Raw genomic sequence first — 20,685 nt, forward strand, 5'->3', positions numbered from 1 at the left:
GTTTTGCTTTATTGAGTGAGACTTCCCACAGACATTTGGATAGCTGACTTTGATATTTTAGCTCTGATCTGCTTCTGTGATTAATTTCTACAACCTATTATCCAAAAGATCACAGAATTAAGCTTTCACCCTCAGTCTTGTGGATTTTCAAACATTTATTTTCTTGACATATAGAACGACTACACCTGCCCCTACACCAAGCCATTACTACATACATTCTTCACCTTTCGGCATTTGAAAAGACTTTGTCACTTCTGTGTTTTAATCAGTGCAACCAATGATATTATATTTACCATTGAAGATAAAATCTCAAGCTCAACAGGACTTCCCTGGTGGCGCAGTGGTTAAGAATCCGCCAGCCAGTGCAAGGGGACACGGGTTCAATCCCTGATCTGGGAAGATCCCACATGCGGCGGAGCAACTAAGCCCGTGCGCCACAACTACTGAGCCTGTGCTCTAGAGCCCGCAAGCCACAACTACTGAGCCTGAGAGCGACAACTGCTGAAGCCTGCGCGCCTAGAGCCTGTGCTCCGCAACAAGAGAAGCCACCGCAATGAGAAGCCCGCGCACCGCAACGAAGAGTAGCCCCCGCTCGCCGCAACTAGAGAAAAGCCCACGTGCAACGAAGACCCAACAAAGCCGTAAATAAATAAATTTTTTAAAAAAATCTCAAGCTCAACAATATGGCAAGAAGTACTCCAAAGGTCACCAAGTTTCCTTCTCAAGAACTGTCAAATAACAAGTGGCCATGGTGATAAGAAGGGTGGAGTCCATTGTGCTACAGTTCACTTTTTCACTAATTCATCCATTCATTAATTCAACCAATATTTATTACTTATTCAATAAATATTTACAAGTCTGATTACTCATTCTATTTTTTTTAGTTTCTGAATCTGTTCTGAATAGTCAGATTGTCAACACTGTGACAGTGGTGAAAACAAAGGCGGCAGATTTGGAATCAAGCAATTACTAGCCAGTCACACAGAGGTGTGTGGAGTTTGGCTTCCTTTTCCAGAAGATGTCCATCCCATACAGTTGCTATGTGGATCTTCGGAGATTATATGATATCAGTAAACATTCTTGGAATATGTTGTATGCAGTTCTATTTTAAAGGCTTGGCACCAGCTGAGCATGTTCCAACAGAGAGTGCCATCTGGAGGAAGAAAAGATCACTACAACCTTTCCTCACAGACCAGTTAGCACGGAAATGTTAATGTTTTGCTTTATGATGATGTAGTTTCCAAGGAAACACTGAAAATAAAAGCAGAGGGTACCTGCATTTTTTATCTTTTCCCTGCCTTGTGACTTCTACAGAAAATAAGAAGTAAAAGGAAGAAGACAAGAAAAAAAGATTATAACAATGAAGTTTATTCTTATAGCCGGATTAAAAAGCGTTATTTTTTTCTTATCAAACAGTGCCACCTGAAGCACTCAATTCCTAATCTTTCATCAAATGCCAAAAATCCTGGTACATTGTCTTTTAAAATAATACTATGCACTTGCCTAAATCTGTTAATTACAACAGTATTAGAGAAATTACCATTAGAAAGAATATTTTTCAGAAATGTACTATGTACCGAAATGGAGGAGAGTACTACAAATCACAGGATCATTGTGAGGCTTAAACAAAATAATGCACAGAATAATTAGTACTCAATGAATTCTGTTGAATCAGAGTCTGTTACGATTTGAAGCAGCCTTCATGGAAATAAGGGTTGGTTCATATGGACTCTTAGCTATGCTAAATCCCATCTCTCCACAGTTCAATATATATTGATTAGAGACTAATTAATGTCTTTCCCAAAGATCTCACACATTCTTTGCAACACATTACTAAAAATCAAAAAAACTTAGGAGGAGAAAAATGATAACACTATTTATACAATTTCATAAATGACACGAATAAAGGAATAAACATGAATAAGTTAGAAGCGTACATTTGCACAATGGCAGAAACTTTAGACATCATATTCTCCAACCCCACATTCTATAGGTAACAAAAGCTGAAGCCAACAGGTTCAAGATCCCATGACAGTTGTCCTGGGAGTTATACGATATTTTTGGAGCTAATTAACTAGAACTAAAATAACCCAAGTTTAGAAGACACAGCCTTTCTTCTGTCAGGTCAATTAAAAATTAGACAGTGGGCAAAGAAGTTTCCTTAACACCAAATGCTATCTCTAAATGTTACCCAGAACCTTTACTCAAGTCCACTAGTTTGCAATCTGTACACCAGGAAACAAGATTTAAAAATCTCTCTCTACACACTTTTGTAACCACAACACAGAGCCGTATGTTTGAAATACAGGAAACTTGTGTGGGAGAGGAGAGAAGAGACTATGAACTGAGCTTGTTCAGATTAACAGAATTCTCTTTAAGGAATAAGCTAGTTAAGGCATATCAGTTGAATTAAATTATACAACATTTAAGCAAGCAAATGTCTGTTAATCTAGGCTTTACCCTGTAAATTTTTGGTCATACTACATATGTTAAGTAATAACCATCAGAATGATTCCCAATTACAGACTTAAGACAGAAAGTTTATTAGGATGCTATTTACATACCAAAATTTTTTTTCTTCTTTGCAAGTAGCTTGTTTTCTTTTTTTTCAATTGAAGTATAGTTGATTTACAACATTATATTAGTTTCAGGTGTATAGCATAGTGATTTAATATTTTTATAGATTATTCTCCATCAAAAGTTATTACAAAATAATGGCTATATTTTCCTGTGCTGTACAATATATCCTTGTTGCTTATCCATTTTATTATGTATATTTTTATTAATCTAAGCATCTTTACAACCTATGTTATAGTAGATAAATACTGTCTTGAGAAAATTGAAGTAAAATTTGCTAGTCATTGAATATGAAAAATTAAAATATATTTTGTGGGTTTATTTTTATAAAATTCTTGAAATTTAAAATGTGAGTTAGGGGAGACTTTCCTGGCGGTCCAGTGGTTAAGACTTCGCCTTCCAATGCAGGGGGTGCGGGTTCGATCCCTGGTTGGGGAGCTAAGATCCCACATGCCTCGGGGCCAAAAAAAACGAAACAAAACATAAAACAGAAGCAATTGTAACCAATTCAATAAAGACTTTCAAAATGGTCCACATCAAAAAAATAACTAAAATAAAATGAGAGTTAGGAAAGGATGTGACACTTTAACAAAGCTCTAAATTAAATAGCTGCATCAGAGATCTGTTAAAAACCACTTTAGCAATAAGATAAATCTTTTTCGCACAATCCAGTAATTACTGCTGATTCACCATACTTGAGGAGGATGTTCAACTTCCATTTAATCAATAACTTCAACAGGAATTATAACAGTTGTTTTAGACTATAGCAGTTGTTTAGAGCTCAGGCCCTTCTTAACAAACACTGAACTTGATTTTCTGAGTTCTGCTTTAAAGAATATCTGGTTGGAAGTCAGGATGTCACACACATCCTTATGAAGTTTGGACTGTGGTCTCCAGCTCCTTAGATACTAATGTGGTATCATGAAAAAAATGTGATTAAGGCTTTGAACTCCGCCAGACCCTACAGAGTCTGAGTAACTCCCCCAGACCCCCTGGGGAACTGAATTGACAGTTCCAATTTGGATTGCTAGCAACACAGCTGGCCGCACCCCCACCCCACCCCACCCCCGCCCAGTACCCTGTCAGGCAAGGGGAGAAGGTGTTCCTGCACCGCCAAGCCATCTGAGGTGGCTCTCTGACGGTCTGGGGCAAGGGCTCCGAAAGTAGGGTAGCAGCATGTGAGGCAAACAGTAGGCCAGTTAAGCTTGATGAGGTAATCACGGCACCTCCCCAAACCTTCTTCCCGGGGTTCTCTCACAACGCCAACTTCCAGGTATACTGTAGATTAAACAGCCTTATGGATATAAATCCCTCATACAACGTTGTCTCTAAGGGCAAATCATTTACAGTCTGAATAACTATCTTAGACATGAACCTTTGGAACACAACCATTTATAAGAAGTAACTGCCATCCTTAAAGTTTTTTCAACTAACACTGAAGGAAGTAACGAGTTGACTGCCAGTGAAGGAACACTGCCATGGAGCTTACATTTTATGAATTACTTGAGAATGAAAATCTATCAGAGAATCAACACACAGAGAGCTGAATGATCTTAGTATCTCCTCAGAATTTTATAGATAAGAACCCTAAGGCAGATGGAGGTTAAGAGATTTCCCAAAAGTCACAGGGCTTCACACCTGGGTCTTCAGATCCTGTCCAATGTTCTTCCTAATACTGCATGAAATTTTTGAGAGACTTCTCACAGGCCGACTATGTCTTTTAGAATGCTACCTGTCAGAGCATTTTACTGATTAGGTGTGGCACTAAGTGCAACTGTAAGTAGGCAGTAACCCTGCCTGTCTGTCTGTCCTCCAGGCAATGTATCCTGCCATCCTAGTCTTCTACAGGTTCATGTTATCTTTTTCCATATGTTTCCCCATTTCTCATTTACATCAAGAAGTGACCTGAAAAAAAGGAAAATTCTGCTCCTCCTAGAAAGAAGTATTTACATTTTAACAAGAAGTAACACCTTCAGCTCTAACCAGGATTGCAACATAAGAGAGGTAAAAGTTGGCTCTGACCTAGGTGTTCCATATTAAAAATATAGGACTATAGGCGGCCATCAAGCAAGCCACCGAGGATAAGAAAATAACTACAGTGTGATGGGGTGCACCATGGGAGGGGGGCAGGGGACTGGTCATTTTGGTTTGCTGGGTCATACTCCTTTCTTTGGTATGTTATTTGGTATATTCTAAGATGACTGAGTTTTCTTCACACTGATGCTTGGAGAGAAGGTGTAAGGATTCTTTTCTCTTTAGGTTTGGCTTTTCATTATAAACTCTAAAGGGACTTCGCAGTACAGAATGTTTGATGCAGTCAATTCCAAAGGGTCTAGGGCGGGATGGGGAGAAAGGTTGTGTCCAACTGGACTCTGCCAGAAATGAATGCACGAATGACGAATGCCCAGGAATCTCTGGAAAGTAGATTGCTACCTAAGTTCTAGTCCCTTCCTAAAACCACTTAATAGGGTTCTATTACATAAACAGTAGGATTTTTATTCTTTTTACCTTGTCAGTTTACAATTGAATGAAATAAGTATACGTGCACTGCTTTCTGTCTCTGTTGCCAATGGCTTCTCAGCTGGCTGTAGCTTTCAACAAATTTCCCTAACCAAAACAGGACTTCTTCAGGGCTTGGGGGACAAAGTTCTTTTATCTCAGTCCTTGGGAGAGTTTTGTATGCAGTAGCCTGGCCCCAGGTGATAGGTTGGTTTGAAGCCTTTTTGTTTTTATTTCTGCTGTATCAAAGCCAAGAACCATCAAATGAATGACGAAAATGGAAGAATGAAAGGTGATTCAACCCTCTTCTTGATTTTGCTCCTCCATTCTCCAATAGAAAATGATAATTGCAGAACTTTTCATCTCACTTGAAATCACTGCCTGGTTGTGAATGATTCTTAACTGCTCATTTTCCTTGGGAGCCCCTAGGTCTTTCTCACCTTAGAAAGTAGCCCAGGCCTGCCAGCCGAGTGCAAAGAAGCTGGAACAGCCGTGACCTTCCTTCTCTGTGCACCCATCTGCTGAGGCTGTTTCTGAAGTGCTCTCGGCTGGTGTGGGAGCTCGCTGCTCCTGGCACACGTGCCTTCCCCACTGTCCCTACACCTCCAAGCGCTCTTGCTGCCTATGGCTGATATGTCATGGAAGAAAGCAATGCACCACCTGGGACACAACTTGAAAACACGTGGAAAGGAGAGCGGAAAGGACTTGGACCACATGAGGTCACACTTCATGCCCTGATGGTTCAGAATTTTACACCTGTTTGTCCAACTTAGGTCTTGGTGGGAAAAGCAGAAAATTTAAAAATGTTTCGAGAAGCTTGAAAATATATATATAGGACCATGATAATCCTTAACTAGTAAATGTGGAAGAAAATGTTTATACTGTTCCTACTTTTATTCTGTATTATGCATTTAGGCTAAGTCAAGGTACAAAAATGCATTGAATGAAATATTTCCAAATTATGTAGAATTGTGTAGGCTGTTCAAATAAAACTCAGTAAAATGATCTGGCGGGGGAAGGGTCAAAATCTAAGAAAGCAATGGCTCCAGAAAAGTGTACATACTATTTTTTTCACATTTCAGGAAGCTAACAAACACCACTGCCTGTTTCCCTCCCCTTCCCCAAACGGGTGAAGTCTTCGTTCTTGCTTTCCTTCACAGCTGCTTTGAAACCTGTGATTGGCCCAGAGAGGAGAGGTCATCCTGGCTCCCTGTATGACAAAACTGGCCAGGAAATAAAGGAAACCCAGGCACAGCGTAGCAAGGCAGAATTTTAAAAGAAATTCTGAGGAAGTCACACCAAAACGTATCAAACTTAAGCCCTTCAACAAGCAGTTCATTTTCTCTAAACCAAACAAATTGGGCAACCAGATAACTCAGAAGAACCTGTGTTTGATCCTGAGCACGATAAAGGAATGGAAATTTTCAGACATTTTGGTTATAGCAAGGCTGCACTAAAAGGAACTCTGAAGGCCCATCCCAGTAAAGCATCTCCCCTGGCTTTACATCCCTACAGGAAGGAATTGTGCTAGAAGTTTTATACTGAATAGTTCATCCATCTTCGTAACAGACCTCTGGATTTTCACAGAATGATGATGATACACCTAACACCTACCAAGATTAACTGCTGCACAGCAGGCACTTCTGTAAGCACTCTCCTAGAGTGGCTGCTTTAATCCTCGTAACAATCTCGTAAGTACAAATATTGCTATGTCCCTACTTGTCACGTGTTGGAAACCGAAGCACATGAGGTTAGGTAACTGCTCAGGGTCACAGAGCTTCAAGTGTCAGAGGCAGGATTCAGACCCAGGCCATCTCTCTGCACTCTGTATATAAACGTCTATTCTCCAAAACAGTGACTCCTGCCCTCCATCAAACCAGCTCTTCCTTCCTCATTCCTATTTCAGTTAATGGCCTCTACCCAGTCACTTCGGGAAAAAGAAAAAAACCAAAACAAAAACAGAATAGCACTTCATCCGGGGCCTAGAAAATTCTTCCTCTTGACAGCTTGCTGGCTCACCTCTGCATCTGTTACTTGCTATCTCTATGACCCTGGGTACTTGGCTTCCTCTAAGTCTCAGTTTCTTACCTATAAAACTGAGTTCCTAAGGGCACCTCAAGTTGTTGTGAATATTAAAACTAAATGAGACAGTGCTGGGCCCGGCAGATTGTCAGAAGATCAATAATTAGTAGCTATTATGGTCATCATCTTGAGTCTGGTCCTTCCCCTCTAAACTTACGCTTAAGCATTCTCCGGTCCTCATCTCTCTCACTTGCCATACCAGCAACCTCTTATTTGGTCACCCTGTCTGGTCCATTTTCCATTCACTTCAAATTCTACAACTGCTAAAACTGTCAGCCACATTCCTTAAAAATCATAAATGACACTCCAATTCCTAGGGAATAAGATCCCGACTCCTTATCATCATGCTATGGGATTGCCTCCCCCATCTAACCTTTTTAATCTCTCAACACATCCCAAAACACACTGCACTACCCCATAACTCCTCCTAAGGGTACACACTTTCTCAACACCATTTCACTGTTGTTGCTGTTGTTTTTTTTTAAATCATGTTGCTGCTGCTACAGAAATTCCCATTAATTCCCAATTACTTTTCTACATGCCTTAATCCTAGGACTCACCATATTGTATTACAGAATTATACTGTTTCTTTCAAAGCTAGATTATACTTTCCTTAAGAAGGGAAATCAGGTCTTATTTGTTTAAAAAAAATCATTTGTGCCTGACACACTGTCACAAATGGGAAGAGCTCAATAAATAAAAACAAATTCATTTAATACTAACTTTGATAGGAAGCATTTTGTTATTCAAATTCCTTTAGGAAATATTCCCACAGCTAAAGCATGGAGAAATAAACAGGCACGTTTACAAGTCTTTCTCCATTCCACAGCAAGAATTTGATGTATTAAGGAAAGTGCTACAGAAACACCTAAAAACCTTACCAAAATTTTTTGATATTAAAAACAAAAAACTTCAGCAATAAAATCTTGGATGTGTATTCTTCCTATGTTAAAGAGTATAATTCAGAGTTTACAGTTTCAAAATTCTTTCAAATCAGTAGTAGACATGATGGTTTTCCATACCTCCCAAAGAAACACTAAAAAACATCTTGGAACCTTATCCTAAATGGGAAATGAAAAAATAAAAAATAATTTATAGAGCAACATCATAATGATCAACAGTTTTTAATATATACTTTGCATACGGTAAAAGAGTCAGCAAAATAAGTTTTAGAAATACTGAACATAGATATTTACAAGCTTTAAAGACCCCTTGCAAACGTACATAGTACTAGTTTCCTCATTCCTCTGTAATTCTTACAGACACAATGAAAATTCGCTTCCCTTCTAAAGAAAAAGATTTAGCTGAGGCAATTATAGACAAATGTGTTTACTGTTACAAAACATTTCACATCAAGAAAAATAACAGTGAGACCAAACTGAGATCCAGTTGTTTCATCTGTTGTTCTCTAACCATTCATGAAGATAGATAGACAACAGGAAAGAAAGGCACAGGGGTTGGGAGTGATGGAGAACAGAAATAAAACAGGAATATGTACTAAACACTTCCTGAGCGAATGCATTTCAAATTCAACCTGCACTTAATATTTTTTTCGACCACATTGGTATCATTACAATCTAGTTTCTATCACCGTGATCTATATGTAGACACACGCAAAGAAAATGGTTAAAGTTATAAATAAACTACACACTAGAAACCAAACCCTTCTGTTTTCCATGTTGTATAAGGCATCTTTTGGCTATAGGATTACTTTCTCAAAATGCATTAAAATGTTCAAGAAGTTGGTGGTATAGGAAAAAGAATACTAGACTAAAAGTCAAGAGACTTTTGGTTTTCCGTTTTGCCTCAAACTCTTTAGCATCTCAGGCAAAGTGCTTAACCTTTCTGATCCCCATTCTTCTTATACATATTTAAACAAAAACAAAAGTAGATGCTCTCTAAACATTTTTTAGGCTATGGACTTTTGTGACAGTACAACAGTCAGAAAATAGCAATATAGTAATAGTCATACAGTAATAGTAAACATCAAGATTAATTTAGGATTAAAATTACACATTCTAAATGTTTCCTTAAACTGTGCGTAATCAGGTTTTGTCAAAACCACTGAGATTTTATTTTAAAAAAATAAGGTGTAGAAAAAATATATATATTTCAGCAGTGTGGAACGTATGACTTTAGAAATATGCTCCAAAATATTTAAATAAAGCTAACAGAAAAGCAAGAACAGTTATCAGCATTACTGTCTTTGGAAGCATCATTAAGAGGAAATCCAGAAAATGGCAAAGGATTTTAATCTTTAATAGACTAAAATAAAAATAAAGTCATAGTGCATTAAAGGTTCAGATAAGTAAATATCAAAAAGCAGTATAAGAGTGAGCTGATGAATATACAGCTGTCCTACAATTCACAGCAGTAAAACCTCCTTTTACCATTGGTGAGGATACACTGAATTTTGTACTTCAATGAATGAATACCCAGGAGCAATAACAATGAATGCACTTTATGAACTGATAAACATGTTTTGTTGGCCTTCCGAATAAAGCACATAGTTATAATAAAGGAGGAAATCATTCTCACCATTGTTTTAATTTTATACTCATCTAAACTTTGTATAATAATTATACTGTTGAAATAATATCTATGCAATTACGACTATTACTCTTCCATCTAAGGAACCAAGACAAGTGAACTACAAAACTTAATAAGAATTTCACTGCAGCAAATCACATTTTGATCAGAGCAATTTTAAAGAGGGAAGAGAAAGGAAAAAATTAATATACTATTATTGCTCTTTAAAAGTTCATAATATAAAACAAGCATATAGATTGGAATTCACTTTTGCTAAACAGAAATTACCAAGAGCAGTGAATTCAGCCAAGAATCAAATGCTACCACAACAGAAAACTTAAGTATATTTAACCAGAAAATATTTCCAATGTACAAAGACACAGTTAACTTTTAAAAAGAAGGAGTATAAGGACAAATCCCTAGAAAATAGCAAACCCATCCCAACAACAATCTTGGGGGTGGAACATGGTTAAACCATTCCAAAAAAACAGGCTTAAAAGTAGAGGAAAAGGGACTTCCCTGGTGGTCCAGTGGTCAAGACTCCACGCTGCCAATGCAGGGGGCCCGGGTTCGATCCCTGGTCAGGGAACTGGATCCCACATGCTGCAACTAAAGATCCTGCATGCTACAACTAAAGATCCTGTGTGCCGCAACTAAAGATCCCTCATGCCACAACTAAGACCCGGCACAGCCAAATAAATAAATAAATATTAAATAAAAATAAAAGTCTTAAAAAAAAAGTAGCGGAGAAAACAGAATCCTAGAATTAGTCCACAACCTAGATGTCACTTTCCAATATTTCACCCAAATTAGGACTTTGATCCCTTCAATAAACACTCCCCACCCAGTCCAGCTTCTGACAAATTATAGTCATTATGAAGTTTGTCTTTCTTGATCTAAAATGTTTCTTCCTCTTACTTTCACTCTTTTGATTACTACAAAATTACTGACTAGACAATATTAGGAGGCACAGCTTGGACTTCCATCTCCTTCTCAGTTTTTAACCCCTCATCTCCTTTGGCTTCTTCACTGCCTACATTTAAAAAAGAAAAAAATCATGTTGATACCTTCCTCTTTCAAGATTACTCAGGGTAATCTGCACTGGAAGTAGTCTTCTCACTTCCCCTCCACCCCTCTGTGCACTGCAGTCTGGCTTTTGCCCACACTGCTCTACCGGAACTACTCAAGTCAAGACCAATCCAAAAGATATGTTCCAGTCCTTATCTCATTTGACCTCTCTGAGGAACATGAAGCATATGAGACTATTAATCATTCACTTCTTTTCTTCTTTAATATTTGTTTATTTATCTAGGCTGTGGTGGGTCTTAATTGTGGCACGTGGTCTTCTTAGTTGCGGCATGCGTGCAGGATCTAGTTCCCTGACCAGGGATCGAACCCAGACCCCCTGCATTGGGAGCACGGAGTCTTAACCACCGGACCACCAGGGAAGTCCCAATCACTCACTTCTTAAATCTCTCTTCTCTCTTGACTTGGAAGATGCCAAATCTCTTTTGGTTTTCCTCCTGCCCCTCCGACAACTCCTTCTGTCTCCTTGGCTGGATGCTTCTTTGCCAGCTCCTTCATGTAAGTGAGCCTCTGCATTTTCCCCTCTGCCTCACTTCCCTTTGTGTTCTGTGACAATATCATCCACTTCTAAGGTTTCAGGTACCAGCTATATATTAATGGCCTCCAAATTTTCATCTAGAGATGAATTCATAACTTCCTTCAGACCCTTATAGAACAAGGCACGCCCAGAGCATTTTGGAGCAGTATTATGGGGCTAGAGAATAATCTTAGGCTAGTAAGCTCCATTCACATCCCTCAAATTTAAGGCTCAATTCATTCCTTCTCAACATCCACAACCCCTTTCCAGGGTGACAGGTCCTCTGGTTACCCATGACTGATATGATTAAACATCTCTATTTGCCCAGGACAGTCCTAGTTTATGCTTCTTGTCCCAGAGTAATTATTAATGACATTCTTTTCATTTTCAAAATAACACCTGTTTGGTCAATACATTATATAATCACCCTACCTGCCACCATCCTTTCTGATTTTTCATGCACAGCTAGATGACTCCTCCCCCTACCCCTGAATTCTTTACTTCCTTACCATTAGGATCCCTAGTTCTGTTGCTACGAAACTTCCCTATATCCTCTACCTTCACACAGGAAGGTCACTTCATCTCCTCCTCTTAATAAACCCCTATACACACCCAGATCCCAGGCCAGAGGACAAGTCAATACTATCCTGGTTTCCCAAGGTGATTTGCACATTATTATTATCCCATTTCATCTGCCTTTAATGTTATATTATAACCATATTTAAAGTTAACACGACTGACCTTTGAGTCATGCATCTCCATTTACTGAGAATTTTGTCATACAACTCCTATCTTCCTCTGCACACAAGATCTGTTATTCTGGGGGCTTCACTATCCATAAGAAAAATTAATGTCAACACACTAGGATTTAGAGCATTCTGACTTCCTCTCCTTCAGTGACCCCTACTTTGCAGAAGGCCGGCATGGTTTCAATAGCTGGGCATAAGGGCTATGGGGCTAGAAAGACTCAGGTACTTCCTGTGTGCCTTGGGGAAAATTACTTAATCTCACTGAGCCCCAGTTTCCTCATTTGTAAAATGAAGCTCCTAATATGTACCTCACAGGATGGTTGTGAAAAATAAGTATGATAACCTACGGGAAGCATTCAGTATAGTGACTAGTATAGAGTACTCAATAAACAGTAGCTTTTATTAATATTACTATTGTTGTAATTAGCACTATTGATCTTAGCTACTCACCACCATCAGTCATACTTTGGCCCTTATCATCACCTGCAATTGCTCCAACTCCAGAATCTTAAATTTAGGACTCTCACATCACATTTTTCTGTCTCTAGTTCTCCTTCACTTCCATTAATCCTACAGCTTACTCACTGGGATTCTTCATCCTCTTCATTCTCCACATTCGTCAGCCCTGTCTTGGCTTTGCTTTCTTCCTTAATCAAGCAGGATACCTAAGGTTCAGCCCTTCAATTGACCACCTCACTACCACCCGCAGTCCCCTGACTTCACAGCACCCCGGCCCAAGTCCTCCATCATACCTTCCCTTCCAATCCCCTTCCAGGTTCAGCATATTTGCCTTCTGCTGTGTTATGCGGAGCTGCTGGAGAAAACTGCTTCAGCACTCACAGCTTCTTCCTACATTTGTGACTGCAGGGGTGTTAAACAGTATCAGCAATTAGGTCACTGGTCCCTGGCCAAGGCCGTTTTCCAATCACAACGGTAAGTTTTCTTTTCCCCTCAAAATTACACTGATCCACGCTCTTCCTTCTCAATCTCAGCAGATAAACTTGCTTCACAGAGACAACTGATGCTATCCTGGATACTTATCTATAAATCTGTATCCGTATCTACTCCCTATTTCCTTTTCCTTTTTTTAAAGGACTATGCGTCACTGCTTTTCTTCGGGATATTAACCCTTTCACCTGTGCTCCTGTTGCCGATCCTTCCACTTCCTCTGAGATTATGTCTAATTACCTTCCTTCTCTTGTGACTTCAATTTTCTCACCTCTTCAATGGCCCCCTTCCTTCAGTCCACTGAAGTATCCTTATCTCTTCCATTTTTAAAGAAAAACAAACCTTCCCTGATCACACCTCCCCACTCAAGCTTCTATCCACTGTCCTCCTTTCTTTACCAAAGTATTTGAAAGAATATATTTACTGAATGAAGACTTTTTAAATTTGGTTCAGACTTCTCTCCTGAGCTCCAGACCTACATATGTTAAAATTTTTAATTATATGTGACTCATTCCAGATGCAGTTCCAAGAAAGAAAACAGCTACTTCCACCAAACTGATGTGAACTGATGAATTTCACGTCTCCCCATCTACTCCTCCACTTCTTTTTTTATTTATTTTTATGAATTTATTTATTGATTTATTTATTTTTGGCTGCGTTGGGTCTTTGTTGCTGCGCACGGACTTTCTCCAGTCGCGGAGAGTGGGGGCTACTCTTCGTTGTGGTGCACGGGCTTCTCACTGCGGTGGCTTCTCTTGTTGCGGAGCATGGGCTCTAGGCATGCGGGCTTCAGTAGTTGTGGCACACAGGCTCAGTAGTTGTGGTGCACGGGCTTAGTTGCTCCGTGGCACGTGGGACCTTCTCGGACCAGGGCTCAAACCCAGGTTCCCTGCACTGCACCACCAGGGAAGCCCCATTTGTATTTTTAGAATTAAGATCAATTACCAGCATCACCATTCCCTCAGACAATCTAGAATCCTTAAAGCCCACTTTGATTCCTCCCTCAACTTTCCCCCATATCTAAGCAAGTCCTTTCTAAAATCTCCCATATCTGTCCCTTTTGTGTCTCCCCAGGACTCTTACTGTTGAGGCCCTCCTCACCTAACAGTACTTCACAGGGGGGATGACGTGAGGGTTAAATGAGATGATAAATGGGAATGCACTCTGTAAGATGTGAGGTGCTTACAAAGATTATTTAATATTATTATATCTTTGGCAAAGTGAGCATGAGGTTAGTGTAATATGACGTGTTCTCTAAAAACCAACTCTGCACCTTAGTAATCAGTTCTTTTTTTTCTAATCACAAAGCATCTGTTTGGCAATCTGGTCTACAATTTTTCTAGGAATCAGTCAGTGTCAAGATGTTTAATGTATAGCTTCTGGGCTTCACCTCCCCACACATTTTTTAATTTAAAATATGCAATTCTTCAGGTTTCTGGCAAAAATCTTCTATTCTCCTTACTTTTTAAAGACAAGTGGCAGTAGCTGTAGAAGTATGTGTAGTACTCCACCTTATCATTCATCTATTTCTTCCACTCTTCTCAAATGGCTAGAAGTTCTCTTATTTCCTGGTCTATCTTGAGTTTCAACTTCAAAGAATTGCATTTGAATGGAATAATGACTAGTCCTTTGGAAAATTGTTTGATTCCTTTCTTGGCTAATTAAAATGGTTACACTTTTCATATTATTGGATAAGATTTTTCTTTGTTTTTGTTTTCCTCTTTCCAGAAGTTAGATTTGGAGAGCATTCAAAATTTCCAAATATCTCAATTACTGTAAAACAAAGTCAGGAGAATTAAGAGGCACAGGACAAATACTGCTGAGAAGCAATAGCAAAAGAAAGTAGTATCAAAGAGAATATAGCACCCCTATCGACTGTAAGATCGGTTTATAACTATTTATCTAACATATTTTTATATACTTTCATGACACATTTAGGTTACAACTCCATTTAAAAATATTAGCATATTACCTGGTTTCTTAAAATGTAAGGGGCAGCCTTAAATTCTAAGAGCATGATATATTTTTTCATACAAGTTTTACAGGTCAAATTCTATTACTCCAAATACTGCATAATTTGATGAAAAAGCTCTCCATTTAACATGTGATGGCCCATTTCTTTCAAGCCATCTTTAATGAAACAGAAGAATTAGGATAATCCCTGTATATTACTGACTATTAGTACAGTATTAAAAATATAGGTCATTACCATTGTAATTTTGCAAATGGCCAAGTGAAGCCACATTTAATAACAAGATTTCTCAGGCTTAAAAAAAAGTTCTTGAACTTAAGCCAGGCATCTAAATATAATTGAGAAAAAGATTAATCAGATGACGGTGTTCAAGTTAGATACAACACTCTGAAATTCTGGATTATATGGCTTTCTCTGCAAATGAAACTAACAAACAGATGCTCTAAGTGCAAGCAAATAAAAGCAAAGCTACATTTGGTGAAAAAAATGATTAGGCTGGTCCAAATGGCTAAAAAGAAAATGTGCGTGAGAAAAAGTTGGGAGTTCATGGTTGAAAATATTAAACCCCTGTTACAGTCAGGATAACATAAAAAGTGTCTTAAATACAAAGTCACTAGTGTCTACTACTAATCTCCACTTGGAGTCTAATTTCATTATTTTCTAACCAACTCCTAACCTTCTCCCCACCAAACTGCTCCTCTCATAAACCTCATCTCGGTATACGTCTACTCCATCTTTCTACTTGCTCAGGACAAAAATTTTGGTGTCCTTTAAGTCTCCTGTTGACCCTACCCTCAATTTGTCCAGAAATCAACCACTCCACCAATTCCTCTCTGGTCCCAGGTACATCCTCTCTGGCCTGGATTACGGCAAGCGTCCTGGAATTGATATCCCTGCTTCTGCCCAACCCCTCACCCTACCCCAGACAAAATCTATTCTGCATCTAGCCACCAGAGTGACCCTTTTAAAAGGCAAGTCTGATTATATCCCTTCTCTATTCAGAAGTGTGAGCTCCCTTCTCACTCAGAGTGGAAGCCCAAGTCCTTACACAATCTGATTCCCCATTCCCACTTACCGCTCTCCTTCATTTCTGCGACTCTTACTTTGCTCGCTCCACCACAGCCAAATCAGCCTCTCTGCTGTCCTCAAACGTACCCAGTCCACTCCTGCCTCTAAGCTTTTTGCAAGTGCCTTTCTTTCTGCTTGAACACTCTTCCCTCAGAGAGGTGCATGGATTACCCTCTCACTTCCCTTTGGTCTTGGGCTCAAATGTCATCTTCCCTAGGAAGTTTTCCCTGGCTACCTCTAGTTAAAACTGCAAGTCACGGGGGCTTCCCTGGCGGCGCAGTGGTTGAGAGTCCGCCTGCCAATGCAGGGGACACGGGCTTGTGCCCCCGTCCGGGAGGATCCCACATGCCGTGGAGTGGCTGGGCCCGTGAGCCATGGCCGCTGAGCCTGTGCGTCCGGAGCCTGTGCTCCGCAGCGGGAGAAGCCACAGCAGTGAGAGTCCCGCGTACCACAAGAAAAAAAACAAAAAAACAAAAAGCTGTAAGTCTCACAGAGGACAGATTTGTGGTTGCCAAGGCGGAGGGCATGGAGTGGGAGTTTGGGATTAGCAGATGTAAGCTATTATATGGAATGGATAAACAACAAGGTCCTACTGTAGAGCACAGAGAAATATATTCAGTATCCTATGATAAACCACAATGGAAAAGAACATTTTAAAAAAAGAATGTGTGTGTGTATATATATATATATATATGTATATATATATATATAAATAACTGAATCACTTTGCTGTATTGCAGAAATTAATACAACATTGTAAATCAACTATCAAAATATACTTCAATAAAATAAAACTGCAAGTCTCTCCGTCTTCCCTGCTTTTTCTCCATAGTCCTTAACACCATCTGACATAGCACATATTTTGTTTATCATCTGCAATTCCCCACTAATGTAAGCTCCATGTAGGAGGGGATATTTATCTGTTTAGGAAACTGTCTTGTACACCGTAGGTGCTCAAAAAATATTTACTATATTCATATACAATTTTATAGTTTACAAATTGTTTTCATGTAAATTAAATAATATAGTAACTCATTTTCTCCTTATGCTCCCCCCCTTTTCCAAATTCTCCAATCTTTGCAGTAATATGGATGACAACAAAGAGGTATCAGAAAAGAAAAGTTGCTGGCTACTTGCAAAGCTCTTTAAAACAGATCCCCCGTATTAATTAACTACATTTATAAAATGAAAGCTCAAAGTCAACATCTTTATTAGCATAAGGTTCCTGGGTATGGAAGTTTAAAGTAACAGAGGAGAATAGCCAAGGATCACCAGGAAGACAACCCCAATTCAGTTTGTCCTATCAGTCTGCTCAACAAACCCTAAGGAAAGTGCAGGCTGAATTCAATATTCGAGGAAACACTGGTCTGAATTCAACACCGATGTATTCAACACGAGATTCAACTCCCTTAAAATGTTCTATCTGCTTGAAGCTACCTCATCAACTACTAAGTGCTGTCACTGGGTGTGTATGGTCTGCTGAGCATATAGGGAATGTTTTGTTTTGTTTAACCTGGTAAGACTCAGAGCTAGGAAGCGTTTTTTAAAGCCCCTGAGCTTACCCACTCCGCCACTACGCAACCCGTTGGCCTCCACACTGTGGTGCCGGGGTCTCCCTGGGTTATTTCCCGTACAGTTTAATCCCACCAGAGGCCAACGGGCATCTCAGCCAAGGCTCCAATGATGCCCGGGACAGACGGCAGATGTCTCAGAGGATCCTCTGGAGAGTCTCTCGCCCGGGCAAGGGGTGTTACAGGCAGGAGAAAAGCAGCGGACCAAGGCGCACGGGGGAGATGACAGGTGGGCGAGCAACCGCCGGGCAAGATCGTAAAGAGCGACCCGCAGGGTGATGGCGCGGAAACTGTCAACTCCAGCCGTCAACCTGCCAGTGTGGGCCCGGCCGGGGTGCAGGTTGTGCCGCGGCACAGGATAATAAATACAATCAAGATCGCAGCAAATCGCCGCCAGCCTGCTTGACCTCCGCCCTCCAACCGCCAGGAAATAAAGTTAGTGTCTGGTGGGCGCGCGCCCACCGCAAAGGTCCGGAGAGGCCGGGCAGTGCTCCTGCCCGCGGCTCACCTGCTGTCAGAGGCGGCCCGGGCACGGCAGGGAGACGTCCCGGAGCCGGATAGAAACCCCGGGCCGGCGCGTCGGGCCGAGTACCCCGCGCCCTCAGCCCGGCCGCCGCGACCCCCATCCCGGGCTGACTGCTACCCGCCCCCCGCGCCAACCGCCTTCCGTCCAGGCCACCTATTGGGTCCGGGACCCCTAGCCCTCTGCCGGCATCGCCGGGCCCGGGGGCCGCCTTTACCTGCTCTCTGGCTGCCGCCGCCGCCGCACGCTCCGCCTCACCGGGAAAATCCCGAGTCGTAGCCGCTGTCCCTGCCACCGCCGCCGCAAACTCCCCACCCCCGCCCCCTCAGGTAACCCAGGAAACCGGGAACACCACCCCCTCCCTCCCCCCGTCCGGCCCCCGACCCGCTCTCCTGCGCCTGCGCACTTGCCCGACGGATGCGTCCCGAGCCCCGCCCCTCGCCGGTAGGGCAGCGCCAGCGTCTCAGGCGTGACACGTAGAGCACGGGAGCCAATGAAGAAGGGAGGAGGGCGGGCCGAGCCACTGGGCTGGGGCCGCGGGGTTCCTCCCCGCGCGGGGGAGGCTCTCCTGGTTCTCACTATCCAAGGGGCTCGCGAGGTGGCTGCGTCGCCCCCTAGGGTGAGCCTGCACAGCTTGAAAAGCACCAAACACATGCGCAGCGTCCTCTCTCTCTGTTCAACACCGACTGTCATCCCGTTCCCCTTGTGTGGCTCCGGAGGATGGGGGTAGAAGAAATACGGGAAGGGGTCGCGAGAGGGAGAAAGGGTTACCCGCGAGGAACCCTGCCCTTCCTTTGGGGCTGGAAAAAAAACAGTTTACAAAGGTTACTGTAGGCTTCTTACAAAACCGGAAAGAGGTTTACGAAGCTACCCTAGAATTAATTCAGCGCAAAGGTGTATGTTTCAACTTAGCCCTTTTAAAACACAGTTGTAGGCAGCGTGGGCTGTCAACGTTGTATGTCTTATAACAGCAGTGCCTCCAGAGGGCGGGAACCCTAGGTTACCTATAAGGATGTTTTAGCTGCATCTTTGACTGTCAGGTCCAGCACACGACTGACAGACTTCTGATGCTGGCAGTTTGGCATTTTAGCGGACACCCCTCGTCACCACTCAGTCACTGAGGCTGGCCTTGCGGTGGAATGTCAAAGGTATTGGGAAAGCGCTTGGGCTTTGAGGTCTGAGGGTCGGGGGTTCAAGTCCTACCTAATACAAAGTACAGCTGACCATTGAACAAGAGGGAAGTTGTTAGGGGCACTGACCCCCTGCTAGTTAAAAATCCTGTATATGGCTTTATAATCAGCCTTCCATCTAATGGATTCAACCAACCTCAGATGGTGTAGTACTGTAAAACAGATTTAGTGAAAAAATTTTGTCTGTAAGTGGACCCGTGCTGTTCATACCTGTTGTTCAAGGGTCAGCTGTATAAGCAATGGTTTACTAATTGACAGGAGCTGCTTTAGAATCAACAACTCCAGTAATTTTTGCATAGGAATCAAGAAATAGAAATAATTCAGGATATTATATCCTAAGGCTGTATACCAAATGCAACTTCCATCTGCCCCAACGACAAACCAAGTAAATAGGTGCCCAGTGATGTGGTTTGAAGGGGCTCTCGGGGAAGATCCTGTACTTTAAAATATCTCCCCACTGACATCTGAAGTGCAACTATTAGCAATTCATACGTTTGTGCAGAGGTCGCACACTTCCTACAGCAATCTTGTAAAACTGGAATACTCCAGGGATGGGCAACACACGTCCCCAGCAAGTTAGTGAAAGAGATGTTATTCACTTAACAAATATGTAATGGGCACCTACTATGTGCTGGTTACTGTGTGCTAAGTGCCCGAGATGCTTTGGGGAATTTCCCTGAACTCAGAGGAAGCCAAACTTGACATATTTCACAGTTTTACCTATAACCAAACCTACTCTTGTTTATACATCAACTATCACATACTTATCTCAAAAACACCTCTTTTTTTTCTTTAATGGAAAAAATAAGCCATAGAAGTGTTAAGTAACAAGCCAGTTTCTGTTTCTCTTGAATGGAAAATAATAGATGGTCATGATTTCATTAAAGTCAAAGAGAGCGAAACAAACTTTATACGACAATGGTACACAACCGGCCCTCAAAGTACTATTTTTTGTAAAAGGCACAGAATAATGTCTTTTGTGACTATCTTTTCTCTTCATATCTGAGTTACAAAGTATTTTAACCAAGCTACCATAGTATTGGCTCTGTGCAAGAGTATCTCAAAATGTAGATATTAAGTATACACATTAGATAAAACTTAGTTTAAAATATTTCAAATGAACACACAAAATAATGTGTAATCAAGCACATGCAATAGAAGAAAGAATAAAGAAAAGTAATAAGAGATCTGGAAGGAAGCCCTACTTATGTATTTATCACATACTGGAAAACTTTGTAAGTGGGCAATTCTCCAGATAATTTGACTCTAAAATTAGAAACTAAAAGGAGATTCTAAAATCAAGGTTTTAAAAGGTGCGGTTAATGTATATGTGCATCATTTCACACTGAATTCACCAAAATATGTTAAAATACT

At 41.0% G+C, this 20,685-nt stretch overlaps 1 protein-coding gene across 1 annotated transcript in view; it reads right to left on the minus strand.

Annotated features, from left to right (window-relative positions):
* Positions 1 to 18,367, minus strand: part of LYST (lysosomal trafficking regulator) — a 177,325-nt gene extending 158,958 nt beyond the window's left edge. Inside the window, exon 1 of the mRNA XM_060126030.1 lies at positions 18,339 to 18,367. The gene's annotated coding sequence lies outside the window, so the exon portion shown is untranslated. The remainder of the gene's footprint in view (positions 1 to 18,338) is intronic.
* Positions 18,368 to 20,685: the final 2,318 nt, after the last annotated feature.

This window comes from Lagenorhynchus albirostris, chromosome 16 (assembly GCF_949774975.1).
Source record: "Lagenorhynchus albirostris chromosome 16, mLagAlb1.1, whole genome shotgun sequence".
NCBI lineage: Eukaryota > Metazoa > Chordata > Mammalia > Artiodactyla > Delphinidae > Lagenorhynchus > Lagenorhynchus albirostris.